We start from the raw sequence: 15,100 nt of genomic DNA on the forward strand, positions 1-15,100 counted from the left end.
TCCAAAATAATTGAGTTACAGCTAAATTAATAAGAAGTGATCATTTCATTGCTTTAAAAGGCGTACGTCTTCTCAGGGAAGCACGCAGCCCTCAACCCAGTCCTTTGTAGCAGAGTCAGGACTAGCAGGGCGGGCAATAGAGTTATGTAAGACTTCAAGTAAAACTTTATCTCTGATTTTTAAAAACGTTGTAAAGAAATGTTGATGGGGAAAGCCAGTTGAAGTCCCAGCCTGGATGTATCATTCTCCAAAGAAAAGCGCCCCAGTGCCTGGAAACGGACAGAAATGAAAGGCAGGGCTGTGAGGAGAGCATCGCAATTTAAGCAGGCTTTGCTAAAAATCACAGTGCACGCTGCAAAGCGGCAGCTCACATTTCAGTCTCAGAGTTTTGCTATAGTCTGTGATTATCCGTTTGAAGAGTCGGGCCGTAACTTAATTCTGTAAATCAGAGCGTTCCTCAAAAAGAGACTTGGGGGGCTCTGCTGAGCCTTTTCTTGGCGGCCTGGCTTGGAAGTGGTGAGTGCCTTTTCCCCTAGTCAAAGCCATAAAGACTAAGCTGAGAGATGAGAAATTTTAGCCTATGTAAAAGAAATTCAGTCCGTATGTGGTTGCCTGACAAGACCCAGGGTGTGCTGGAGATTTAAAAATGTGATGATCACACTTTGTTTGGGACATGAGAGCAGGAAAGTGGAGGGGAACTGGATAATTCTTTAGCAAGTGAAGGCATGTGCAAAGCACGGATCTGAAAGACATTCTGTAAACACATTTTTACAAGCAGCATGCTGAACTGACTCATTTGGGGTGGGGGGACTTGGCTGTAAGAGATTCTGTTATAGATAATACCTCTTCTACCGCGGCGTCCTGGCTACCCACAATTGGCAGGGACAAGCAGAAGGGTTGAGAGGCACTCAGATGGGTCTTGGGAGAAAATGGATAACGTGGTCGAAACTGGAGAGACTGACTGGTGGCTCAAGAGCATTAAGACAGGTAGAAGCAGGCAGAGTGAGGGGAAGGAGGGCTTGATGTCACACAGGCAGTGGTGTGCTGACAAATGTTTAACAACTGGTTTTCTAAGAAATGTTTCAAAAAGCCCTGATTTGTATGTTTGCCGATTTCCATGGTGTAAATACTCCCAGAATGGCTCATTTCAAGCTATCCATGTGTCCTCCCTAAACATGGCCTTGGCAAGAGGTGTACACAGTAGGCTCCTGTGAACCAGGAGAGCCGGCTCCAGCTCAGAGATGAGATAAATAGTGATCTTCCAGGATTTAAGGGAGAAACGAAAATGCTTTGGAAAAAGGGCCTGAATGGGGAAACGTAGCAGGTGTAAATTAGGCTGAGTTATTTAGCAGGGGGGTGGGGTGCCACCCATCATTTTTCACTGGAGGTGTGACTGGAGGTAAGACATTTCATTCGGCAGGGATGTTTGGGGGTCTTTTTCAGAGTTCTTGCGTCTTGACGGGGAAAGTTAGGTCATTGTCAGCTCCTCCCAACGGTAAGCAACGTGACAGACATTGAGAACAATGACATTCAGCAAATGTTTACCTGAGAGCCATGGTATCCCACCCACTGTGCCAGGAACGGCATCTGTCTCTAAATAACGGAGTCTCTAGGAACAGACGTATAAACAAGTAATTAGGCTGTGTGCGGTGGCTCACGCCTGTAATCCCAGCACTTTGGGAGGCCAAGGTGGGAACATCACTTGAGGTCAGGAGTTTGAGACCAGCCTGGCCAACACGGTGAAACCCTACCTCCACTAAAAATACAAAAATTAGCCAGGCATGGTGGCGTGCACCTGTAATCCCAGCTACTTGGGAGACTGAGGCTGGAGAATCGCTTGCACCTGGGAAGCGGAGGTTGCAGTGAGCTGAGATCACCCCATTGCACTCTGCACTCCAGCCTAGGCAACAGAGTGAGACTCTGTCTCTAAATAAATAAACAAAAAAGTAATTATACTATGATAGAGACATGAATGGGAGAAGTTTATTCTGACCCGGATGTACCAATAGTCAGGATGAACCAGTGATCTCTGAAACCAACACGCCGAAAGAAGACGGGGGAGCTGAAAGTAGGTTGTTGGTATCACCGAAACTAGGATGCTAACTACCATTCCTGGTATAAGAATCTACATCGTGGCCCGGCGCAGTGGCCCAGCGCAGTGCCCCACGCCTGTAATCCCAGCACTTTGGGAGGCTGAGGCGGGCGGATCACCTGAGGTTAGGAGTTCAAGAGCAGCCTGGCCAACATGGTGAAACCCTGTCTCTACAAAAATACAAAAATTAGCCAGGGACGATGGTGGGTGCCTGTAATTCCAGCTACTTGGGAGGCTGAGGCGGGAGAATCGCTTGAACCCAGGAGGCAGAGGTTGCAGTGAGCTAAGATCGAGATTGCAGCATTGCACTCCAGTCTGGGCGACAGAGTGAGACTCCATCTCAAAAAAAAAAAAAAAGAGTCTACATGACGACAACTTCTTCTTCAGTGCAAGAGAATCCAGGCCTGAAGGAGACACATTGTTAGCCATCACACGCTGTTGTGTGGCATGGGGCCATCTCAGAGAGGTTTTTTAAGCTCTCTGAAGTTCGCTGCCATCCTTTGTAAATTAGGATCTTTCAGAACCTTGGTGGGGCTTAGAGGCCACCTCCTCAGAGCTCTTTTCTGCAGTGTCATGGAGACAACAGCTGGGAGCTTAGCTCCCCAAGTGGGACCCAGAGCCTGGGACCAAAACCAGTGTGACCCTGAAGCAATGTTCTGCTAATAGGCAGTGTGACTTTGGGTCACTCAGCCTGTTCAGGTTCACCAGCTTCATATGTCAAATAAATATGTTGGATTTGATGATCTCTAAGCATCTCCTCTATTAACTAATAATATCCAGGGTACCCACAACCCTTGGTTGTTCGGCCAGATCTGGTTTACACCTGCTATTCTGTTACAATTTTTTTTTTTTTTTTGAGAGTCTCGCTTTGTTGCCCAGGCTGGAGTACAGTGGCATGATCTTGGCTCACTGCAACCTCTGCCTCCTGGGTTCAAGCGATTCTCCTGCCTCAACCTCCCAAGTAGCTGGGGTTACAGGCACACACTACCATGTTTGGCTAATTTTTTATATTTTAGTGGAGATGGGGTTTCATCATGTTGACCAGGCTGGTCTCAAACTCCTGACCGCAGGTGATCCACCTGCCTCGGCCTTCCAAAGTGCTGGGATTACAGACGTGAGTCACTGTGCCTGGCCCTGGCATCATTATTGTAGTCCCCTATTCACTATCAAAAGTGTCCCTGGTCAGCAATCATGTATATAGTCACTTTCAACAACTAACATGTTTAAAGTACTTCCTCCTTCCCAGTTACAGTGCTTTATCAATATGATTTTAGTTAATCACTTCAGCTTATGAAGACATGCGTTTAGACAGCTTCAGGCCCCACAGACAGAGCTGATACTCACACCCAGATCCTAGATCTGTCTGAAGCCAACGTCTTAATACCTCTTAGCCACTATGCTTTGCCCCCTCTGTGTTGTTCGGTCACTCTGCAAATATTTATAGAGTGTCTGCTATTCTATTCTAGTCCTGTGGTTCAGAAGAGGTTTCCAGAAACAAGTTCAAAAAGCTCTGCCTATGAAGCTGGCTATTGCTAAGAAGCAAAAAGCATTATTAATTAGGTTCATGCCCACGCACACCCTGGAAGGCTTTCATGCATGTGTGGAGCATACGAGGCACACGAGGCATCAAGGGACACTCGCAGCAAATGAGCTTTGCCTTTTCAACTCGATGCATTGGGGAGGCCCAAATAATCTGAAACATCAGCTTAAGTAAAGCACCAATTAAGTAGGTGTGTTGGGTGCAGGGCATGTTTCAGCTTGATAATTGTGCTTTATTCTGCACAGATGTGGGTCAGATTCCCAGAGATGCCCAATACTGATGCCAAAGAAAGTCGGGAGAGTCGCGAGGTACTTAAAGAGACAGCACAGCTTTTCCAGGTACAACTGGTTTGCTCCATGCAGGGACTCTGAGCTGAAGAAACCAAACAAAGATCCAGTAGGAGGGTGTGAGTGAATGGTGGGAGAGGTAGGTTGTGTTCACCTGCGGTCATTTAAGCAGAGTCTCCTGTGTGCTGGGTGCTGTTCTAGATACTGATTTTGAGTGATATTTATACAAGCCTATTTTCTCATGACTCCTGATCATTGTGCTTTATTCTAACTATTGCAGCTTCATAGAGGCTTCCTGGAATCCCTACCGCTACAGGCCATGGCTGACGGTTTTTGTTTGTTTGTTTTTTGAAACAGAGTCTCACTCTGTCAGCAGACTGGAGTGCAGTGGCATGATCTCGGCTCACTGCAACCTCCACCTCCTGGATTCAAGTGATTCTCCTGCCTCAGCCTCCTGAGTAGCTGAGGTTACAGGCACGCGCTACCAAACCCAGCTAATTTTTGTATTTTTAGTAGAGAAGAGGTTTCACCATGTTGGCCAGGATAGTCTCGATCTTCTGACCTCGTGATGGGCCCGCCTTGGCCTCTCAAAATGCTGGGATTACAGGCATGAGCCACCATGCCTGGCCAACTCTTTTTTTTTTTTTTTTTTTAAAGATGGAATTTCACTCTTGTTGCCCAGGTTGGAGTGCAATGGTGCAGTCTCAGCTCACAGCAACCTCTTTCTCCTGGGTTCAAGCGATTCTCCTGCCTCAGCCTCCAGAGTAGCTGGGATTTTAGGCATGTGCCACCATGTGTGGCTAATTTTTGTATTTTTAGTAGAGGCAGGGTTTCACCATGTTGGCCAGGCTGGGCTCGAACTCCTGACCTCAGGTGATCCACCTACCCTGGCCTCCCAAAGTGCTGGTTTTACAGACATGAGCCACTGTGCCCGGCCCATGGCTGACTTCTAATCAGCTTCCCTCAGCTAAGGGTTCCCTCTGTCTATTTCAAGGCTGGGTAAATTCCAGGCTGCTAGATTGGACGTGCTCATTATATTAACGGTGTCTGTTTCCTCTGATCAGCACCATGATACCACGGCAGGCAATGTTGGCTTGGTGCACAGATGGGACCACCAGGGCTGGGAGGGTGATGCTTATTAGGGTTTAGCTGAAGCTCAAGTGCCATCAGTTCCAAACACGTGTGCTTTCCACAGCATGCTGAGACCTGAGGGCTGAGTGCAGCTCTTTGGAACTTAAGAAGAAATAAGTGGGAGCAAGGTGGGCAAAGGGGCTGGGTGCAGAGATCAATCTCATGGCTTCTGGTCCAGTCCCTCTCAAAACCACCTTCATCATAGAGCTGTCTTATCTCTGCCACCACACATACCCAGCTAAGAGATACTGCTTTTTTTTTTTTTTTTTAATAGCAAAGGCAGATGCCTTTGCTTAAGTTTCCTGGCATTCCTGGCAGCTGATTAGGACACCTCTGAGCTCTATTGCAGCTCCTGCTAAAGCCACTTGCTTGGGTTTGCAGGGTACAGCTCTGCAGCTGCTCATGGGTCTAGGCAAGCTTCTCCAACCTCGGAAGTTCTGCAGGTCTTTGCAGGCTCCCTCCCCAGCTTCGCTCGGGTGCCATCCTTGGGACAAGGGGCTATCATCATCGTCTGGGCTTGGCAAGGAGTAGTCCATGTTCTGTGGACCCACACTGTGAAAAGCATGGCCCTGCATCACCTGGGAACTGGTAGACATACAGAATCTCAGGTCCCACACCAGAACTACTGAGTCAGCTTCTGCATTTCCACAAGGTCCCCAAGTGCTCCGTGCACACACTGAAGTATGAATGGAGTCCTGCTTTGGGATGTGGCTGCCCACCTGCAGAAGATTAGGGTCCAAGACCAAGAAGGATGAGGCCCCTCATCTACTCTCTACTTCCATTACTTTACATTTGTTTCTGCTTTTGCTGCAATTAATAACTGTCTTATTTGTTTGTTTATTGTCTATCTCCCCCAGAACGTAAATCATGTGGGGGCAAAGATACTTTCTCAGTCAGTGCTGAATTCATAGTGTCTTGCCCATAGCTCTGCACAAGGTAGGCATTCAAAAAATATTAGTAGGTTGGCTGGTGGGTTGGATAAATGTGTGAATGAAGAAATGAAGATAGAGAAAGGGGAAGAAGGAGGGAAATAGGTAGGCGCTTTGGCTGACAAGTTGGCTGCCCTCTTGTTCAGGTCCTTAGAGACAACTCTTGTCATTCTCACTCCCCTGTGAATGTTTTAGCCCAGGTGCAAGGCTGCCATCAGTAGCAATGTGACTGGGTGGGATACAGAGTTGTTGCAAGAAATCTCCAGTCGCCAGCACTGTGATTAAAGAATGTGGTTGTCACATTTATTTCAGCAGGGAAACTCCTTTGTAAATGAAATCTGATGCAGAAACCCGATCTAGATGATGTATGTATCTGGGGTGTTCATGCTCTCGGGTTCCAGATCGGGGGACACTGACATGCCCAGCTCAGGCCTCCCAACCACAGGTGCCCTCAAGGGGACAGGGTCTTCCTCCTGGGCCACTCTGGGCACTTGCTCTGGCATCCCTTTCCCTCCATCCTTCTTGTTCTGTACTCACCTTTTTTAGATTGCATGCATGAAAGCTCTTCTGTGTCTCCCCTTTCGTGATGGGGCTTGATGGTTCATCAGAGTAATGCCAAAGTCAGTCACGTTCCTGCAACAGGGCCAGCCTGATAGTACTGGGCACAGCACCCTGAGTCCTCCCTGGAGCCCAGCAACCTTCCCCAGCCCACACAAGACTTTTTATCCTGCTAAACAGATAACAGCAGAAGGATCCCTAGAGCAACAGTGTGGCTTGGGGACCAGAGCCTCCTCCCTAAGGCCAACCCCTCTCCAGCTGCCTCCTTGTTGCTCCTAAAGAATTACTCAATGACAGACCTTGGTCAATAAATCCCTCCTACCCAATTTCACAGATGGAAAAACTGAAGCCAGAGAAGAGCAGAGACCTGCCTTTGGCCCCCCAGTGGCTGAGCTGGGGTAACAATGCATCTCCTGGGAGATCCATAGCTCTTCCCCTAACCCCTTCTCCAGCCTGGCCCTCTCTTTTGGCAAAAAAAAAAAAAAAAAAAAAAAGCCAAGCAATGGTGAGTTACTAAACTGATGGTCTCTAGGGGCCAAGTTATGGAAGGATGACTTGTTTTTCTCTGTGGTCAGGTGTCCTTTTACTGACAACTCTTCAGTAGTGCAAAATTCAGACTGATCTTTGTATGATATTTGGTGGCTGGGTCACCATCACAAGTGTAGGGTGGCATGCAATCAAAACACAGCAGGAGGCAGCTTTGGCCCTTGAATCATTTGTTCATAAAAGATTACTTTTTCAGTAGCTGAAGAATCAAAATTGTGAGTTTTTACTGATACAATGGATCACATGGTTCACTTTTTTTTTTTTTTTTAGACAGAGTTTTGCTCTTGTCACCTAGGCTGGAGTGCAATGCCACAATCTCGGCTCACTGCAACCTCTGCCTCCCAGGTTCAGGCGATTCTCCTGCCTCAGCCTCCTGAGTAGCTAGGATTACAGGCGCCCACCACCACACCCGGCTAGTTTTGTATTATTAGTGGAGACAGGGTTTCACCATGTTGGCCAGGCTGGTCTCATACTCCTGACCTCAGGTGATCCACCCGCCTCAGCCTCCCAAAGTGCTGGGATTACAGGCATGAGCCACTGCACCTGGCCACACAAGGTTCACGTTTGCAGGAAGTGACCCATTCTTGAAGGGCAACACTTGTCATTGCTAGTTCAACACCTGTGTCCCTACCTCCAAGACTCACATTTGCTGCTGTCCCTGGGTCTGGCACACCAGGTACTTGATAAATGTTGGCTGAATGAATGAATAAACAAATCTACAATTCTGTGGAACTAGTCTGGAGTTTCTTGGTTATTTATTGCAGGGTTTGTCCACACAATGTCTTCTTATCAAATGCTCCAATTACCTCCCAGATGTGCCTTGATGTGGAGACCAACTCTTTTTTTGTTTCATTCCAGCTTGGTTGTAAACTGGTTTTGGGAACATGTTGCACAAGAAAGTAGAACAATATGCAGAAAGCAGACTGCTGCACTAGTGGAGACGCGCAGGGGCTGTGGCCCTCCAGGGCTGCTAAGCTTTGCCCTCATGTCTTCTGAAATTGCCTTGTGGGTGAGAAATCACTTTCTGGAAATCTGGTGTGGTTTTCACCTTCCTCATTGGGGAGGCATTTAAAGCTATTTCTGATGTCCACACCCATCCTCCCAGCTTGCTCCGATGTGAAATCGGAGAGGGATGGGTGAAAAACAAAGTTTTTTTTAAAAAAAAGTTTTTAAAAGAGGAGTTAAAAAAACAGCAAGTATGTTCCCCTCTCTTCCATGTGCACTTTCTATCTATGTAGTTTTTTTTTACTTTTTATTTTTTGAGATGAAGTTTCACTCTGTTACCCAGGCTGGAGCGCAGTGGCACAATCTTGGCTCATTGCAGCCTCTGCCTCCCAGGTTCAAGCAATTCTCGTGCCTCAGTCTCCTGAGTAGCTGGGACTACAGGTATGTGCCACCACACCTGGCTAATTTTTGTATTTTTAGTAAAGATGGTTTCATCATGTTGGCCAGGCTGGTCTTAAACTCCTGACCTCAATTGATCTGCCTGCCTCCACCTCCCAAAGTGCTGGGATTACAGGCGTGAGCCACTGTGCCCGGCCTATCTATGTAGTCTTAACTTACCACACATGAATTAAGCCCTAGGATGAAGTTCTACTTCGTTTAGTTCACAGCATTGTCACTTCTTGTGGAAAACAAGTGTTGAATGATGTGTTTGGAGCTTGGAATTGAAAGGTGCGGAGAGGAAGTAGGTTTCCTAGTCTCATCTCACCAGGAGACTTGAAGTAGGAGTTTGCAGTTAAAGAAGACTTCCTGTTTGCATGAGGAACATCCTATCCAGACTCAAAAGAAGGAAAGAAAAAGGTGGCTAGACCAGGTCAATGGACTTCAAAACACCAGGCGTCCACTCCTGTCATCATTGCTCACACAGGGAGTGAAAGAGGAGAGGTTTCTCCTGTATCCATAGCTTTGTGCCCTCAGGTTGTTGATCTCCCTGCCAGTTGTGATGTGACTGCTCCTCCACTCGATTTGTTGTGACTCCTCAGCCCATGAACTGGGGTCTTTAGCACCATAATAATGTCACCAAAGTTGGATTTCATTCTCTATTTCCCTAACGGTGACCACCTGCAGTGGGTTAAAAGGTGGCTGCAAAGTTTCTGCCACCTCTCCCATCAAGGGGTGAAGATTCTTTCCACTCCTCTTGCATCTTGGCTGGCATATGACTTGGTTTGCTCATTAGAATGTGACAACAGTGATGTTGTGTAACTTCCAAAGTCAGGGCTTAAGAGATTTGCAACTTTTGCTTTCCCTGGCTTGAAAAACTCCTGCTTGGAATTTAGCGCTATGCTGTGTTAAGCTCCAGCCTAGTAGAGAGTCCATATGGAAGGAAATTGAGGTGCTTCTATCAACGGCTCACCTGAGCCCCTGACTGACAGCCAGCAGGAACTTCCAGGTAGGTGAGTGAATGAGAGAGGGCTGACTCCAGCCCAGTTGAGCTTCTGGATGACAGTGACCCCTGATGACATCACCATAGATCAGAAGAACCACCCAGCTGAGCCCAGTCAACCCACAGAATTGCAAGTAATGATAAATGATTGTTGTTTTAAGCTACTATATTTTAGTATCATTTGTTATGCAACAATGCACAAATGAAACGTATAGTGGGGTTTGTTAAGATTTCTGAAGGCAGAAAATGTCTTTTCCTAATTTCTTACAAAGTGCAGTGTTTGGCTAGGGTGTAAATTTCCAGTGAAAACTGGACCTGGGTGATGATTTTTTCAATATTAGAACCAAAGGGGCCCTTGCAAAGGACCTTACCCACTCACTTTTTACTCATAGGTGGGTGACCTTCCTTGTCAGCTGGAAAACCCTGTCCTAATTCTGGCATCAAGAAGCCTCTCCTTCCCTGGATGATCTCCTCAAACTATTTGCGTCATGTGGATCACATGTTTTTACTTATCTTTCCTGCCTCTACCTCCAACCTGCCAGCAACATTTGGATGCTTTTTAAAGTAAAATCTTGGTCCCTCTGGACAAAATGCTAAAGACTGTCTTTACTAATCTTTCACATGAGTGAAAGTCAAGGAAAGCTTGGAGTACCCAGGACTTCAGAGTGCCTCCCACTGCTGGATTCCCTGTGGCTGCTCCAAGCCTCACCTTGGGGAGCCCATTTTAGCAGCACCCCAGGCATCTTTGCCAATTCCAGGGATGCCAGAGAGGCTTCAGAACTAAATAGATGTGAATCCACTTTTATTTCAAACAGTCTTCCATGAGTGGGGCAAGTGAGAGTCACTGAGGGCAGAATGAAAGCCTCTTAGGAGGGGACCAGGTGGGCATGGGACGCTCACCCTCCTGCAGTCCCCGGATGCACCTTGCTGTGGTGTCTGTTGACAGCCTCAAGATGCCAGACACTGCCAAACCATGATTCAACTTGTGGTCCTGCCTGAGGTCAGATTCCCCATGAGCTAGACTCTGGGGTCAAGATTTGTACACAGGAAGCTTCCTGAGGCGCTGGCCTTGGGATCCCCAGCCATGGAGGAGTGAAGGAGGTGGAACTTGGTGCCAGTGAACCTGCCTCAGTCAAGGCAAAGGCACCTGGGGCTACTGTGGTCTTGTAGAGTTGTCTCCCATTGGTTGAGGGGCCAGGCCTTTCTGTGTTCCTGCCCCACCTCACCCCAACAACTAGGTGACCAGCCATCCCTCACTTCAACAACTAGGGTGACCACCCATCCCAGGACTAAGGGGGCTCCTGGGATGTGGGCCTTTCAGTGTCAAACCTGAGACAGTCCCTGCAAACTGGAATGCGTTGGTCACCCTACAACCAGTTGGGGAGGGAGGGGCATCTCTTCCATACAGGGCAATTCCCCACAAGGGACTGGGCAGAGAGTCACTGCCAACTCTCACAGCAGCAGCTTAGCCCCGAGAGAGGATCTGGGCGCCTCTGCAGCATCCGCCAAAGCAATTTGTTTGTTTCCTCTGAGTGTTCTGGCTGTGTTCACATGAGAGCTGTGACAGGCCCAGCCCTCTTTCAGGGTGTTGGGGGCATGGTGGCCCCTTCTGCCTGAGGTGTTGGGAGTAGGGGTTGGGGTCTAAGGTTAGTACTGAAGGTGAAAATCTTGTTTAGTCAGAATTCCCCTTGGAACTCTCTGGAGGGATGCTTGGAGACTGTGTGCTGTTTCCCATAAGCCCTGCACCGCCAGTTTTTCCTGTGGGGCTGGAGCTGCACTCTAGTTTTTTGAGCACCCACGCAGCGGTTGGTTTGTCTGTGGGAGCCATGCTGTCACCTTGGTGCTGGGAGGTGCTGACACCATGGCAGACACTCAGATGCCTGACAGAGGGGACAGGGATTCCTGACTTCGGAGTCCTGTCACTGCTGCTGGACAAGTCCATGACCTAGGATGGCCATTCAGATGCCCTCCCCTGCTCTCCCTCCTCCTCTCTCTTCCTCTCCCCTCTCCTCTTTGTCTCTTCCTCCCTCCTTTTCTCTTTTTCCTTTTCCAAGCACAAAACCCTGAACTCGAGGTTAATGCAACCCACTGAATGGTAGAAAGACCTTCCAGCAATGAATCAGACCCAGGCTCTGGGTCCCTTTCTGTTACCTGCTAGAAGAAGCCTTGGCCAAATCCCCAAGACATCTCTGGGTGTCTGTTTCCCAAAACCTGGCCTCTGTGTCCCCTGGACTGTAAGACGCTTGAAGGCAGCCACTGTCTCACTCGCCGTTGTGTGGCCAATGAGCAGCCAGAGCAGGACCCAGTTCCAAATGCACTACCGGTTAATGAATACATGAATTAATTAATGAATTAATGAATTGATGAAGCCTTAGAGGGCTTCATGGGGCCCCTGTGGGAAAGCACTTTGTGGACTGAAAGCGCATGAATAATGCCCTTCATGATGGCACAGATGAATGGAGGAGATGAAGCCCCTGGTACCTTCTGCCAGCCTCAGCTTGAGAAGGAGTGAAGTCCAGAGCCGAATTTTCTCTTGCTCTGTCTGCATGCCCCATGGGGGGACATAGGCATGGGATGTAGCAGATGTTTGCCCATATAAGGTACCTCAGAGTCACAGTTAAGAGGTAATCCCTTCTTAAATGTCTCGGGTCGCCTCTCACCTGGCTCACCTAACCTCACCTGCTCTCGGCTGGGCTGCAGCTGGCAGGCGCTGGTGACTGCCTCCGGGATCAGTTGAAGATGATCGTGTACCTGGCTTGCGCCATGGGCCTCCTGGGTTCTGCTGGCAACTGTACTAGAAGGATCTGCTGCTTGGACTGTCCCTCCCCCACATCCTAACAGAACATTCCTCGGAGCAGAACTTTTACACACAGGCTCATAGGAGGGGATCCATAAATGAGGTTTATTAACCAGCTGAATGGTGAGTCGTCAGGACCAGGGCTGTGACGCTAGGAAGAGTCGGTCAAACACTACCAAATTTGTTTATTTTTTTAAAGTTTCTGAGCGAATGTATATTTCGGCATGTTTAGAGATTGGCAGCCCTGGAAAATGAAGTTTATTTATCCTCCAGATACACATTACATAAACAGCTGCAACCGCCTTCCTGCCCCATGTGGCGGTGGCTCTCAGCTCTGACCTGCGGGGCCGCGCTCTGAGCCCAAAGGTGGCCCCATTTAATTACATACTCTTCCCTTAGTGGGGCCTGGGCTGAGCCTGTGGGAGGTGAACAGCCTCCTTCTGGGACCAGAGTAAGGTTGAGACCAAGCCTCGATTGCAAGTGGTGGTGGCTTCCGGAATCTTCTCTGGTGGCCTCAACTCACGTCCAGGTTTTCATTTATGTATTCGTGTAATAAATGGTTATTGGTCTTTTCCAGGCCCCGGGTTACACTGTGGTGATGCCAGGATAATCAGACCAGCCTCTGGAGACCCTCCCCACTAGGGTGAGAGTCTGGGGGGGCGGTGTCCTGCGGGGGAGGATGACTTCCCTTGGGGACATCTTTCAACCCAAAACGATCCTGCCTGTCTCTTCCGTTCCCCCTGCAGCAACAGCTGTCCCTCATCCTCCCAGCTCTGTTCCCATCTGTGCCTGGGGAAGTGAGCTTAAGGATTTTTCCGGAAATGAGGAGAGGTCAGGATGCTGAAGTGTTTGGAAGGCATCCGACGGAACGATGGCTGAGGCCCTCGCTCTCCACTGAACTCTGCTTGTGGCTGGGGACTGCTCTGTGTCTGCACGTGTTCGCATTTATTAAATGTGGAGGTGCAAAAAAAATAAAAACAACAAAAAAACAGTGAGATTCCTGGACTGCTGATGGAATCTATCAGTCCTCTCCTCCTCCTCATTGTAAGGCAGGCCCCCACATAGTAAATGCGCAAGGGTGGTAAGCTGCCAATATCTAGGGGCTTGTATGTCATGCAGACCCCAAAGAATTATGGCCCCTGGAAGGCTAACTTGGCAAGAGTGCTTGGATATTATTGTTGTTCTTTCTAGGAAAAGCAGTTCATGTTTACAAGAAGGATTGTTATTGGACCAAGATAGGCAGGGGGTGCAATTTCTTGCCTGAAAATCACTCTTCTTCTGAACCTTTCAGCCACTGAGTCAGCGCCTTGCTTTATCTTCCTTTCTCTCTGACAGAGTTGAGTCTTCTGTCTGCATTTCCTCATAGACAACCTCTGTTTCCAACCAGCTGAGTAGTACAGTCCATTCCCATCTTTAATCACCTACCTTGCTGATGGGTGCAACACGTGAGGGCGGCCTCTCCCAGAGCAGGTGGGACTTGAAGGATGGCCAGGATGCGGATTTGGATTGGTGGGGAAAAGGGAGCGGGCACCGCAGGCTGGGGGCCAGGCTGAGTAGAGATGTGGAGGGAAGCTGAGCATGAGATAGGAGGGGCAGTCAGGAAGGAGGCCGGGGGTGGGGGGGCCTGCTTTCTCAAGCTCTCATCACACATTCACTTGCTGTCCCAGTCCATACCCACAGGGACCCAGACAGCATCTGAGACTTGACCTGCACATTGCCAGCTGCTACTGTAGATTAAGGACACCAGAGGTCAGGCCTTGCGCTAAGTGCTTCTCCAGCATTACCTGTGTTTTGGGTTCAGTTGTGACCGTCGTCCTCCCCTGCCAAAAAAATATACATGTGATCGTTCTAACTCCCCATATCTATGGATGTAACCTTATTTAGAAATAAGGTCTCTGGGCCGGGCGCGGTGGCTCATGCCTGTAATCCCAGCACTTTGGGAGACCCAGGTGGGTGGATCACAAGGTCAGGAGTTCGAGATCAGCCTGACCAACATGGTGAAACCCCGTCTGGCCAGGGAACGCCAGGGAGGGCCGCAGCCACCAGGAGCTGCAGGAGGAGAGAAAGGATTCTTTGCTAAGGCTTCAGAGGGAGCACAGCCCTACAGACAACTCGATTCGAGGCTTCTAGCCTCCAGAACGGTGAGACAATAAATCCCTGTGGTTTTAAGCCACCAGGTTTGTGTCCTTTTGGGAAATGGACACGCCTTGTTTTACCCTATAGCATCGTTCCCCCAGCTGCAGGAGGTAGAATAATACCCCCTCCAAAGACATCCATGCCTTCTACCCCAGAACTGGGTAAAAGGGACTTAGCAGATGGAATTGAAATTATTTTAAAATAGGGAGATGCTCAAGGTGGGCCCAGTCTAATCACATAAGCCCTTAAAAGCAGAGAACATTCTCTGACTAGAGGAAGAAGAGATGGGGTAGAGGGAGGAGAGAGATTGGGAGAGTGAGAGGGATGTGATGTGTCCTTACTGGCTCTGAAAATGGTGAGGGGGAGCTGAGTGAGCCCCCCAGCCCGCCGCTGACAGCAAGGAAGGAAACAAGAGCAGAGCTCACTGCACAGGACCTTAATCCTGGCAACATGGTGAATGACTTTGGAGGCGGAGTGTTCCCCACAGCCTCCAGTGAGGAACGATGCTCTGCTGACACCCTGATTTCAGCCTAGTCCGTCCAGACCTCTGACCCACAGAGCTGCGAGATGATAAATTTGTGTTGTTCTTTAAGCCCTTAAATGTGTGGTAATTTCTTATAGTGATAGGGAACAAATATGCCACCTATAAAACAGATGCAGCAACTGAGACCCGGGCACCGAGGTTTGGCAACCTTGCC

This window comes from Mandrillus leucophaeus, unplaced genomic scaffold, assembly GCF_000951045.1.
Source record: "Mandrillus leucophaeus isolate KB7577 unplaced genomic scaffold, Mleu.le_1.0 Scaffold65, whole genome shotgun sequence".
Classification (NCBI taxonomy): domain Eukaryota; kingdom Metazoa; phylum Chordata; class Mammalia; order Primates; family Cercopithecidae; genus Mandrillus; species Mandrillus leucophaeus.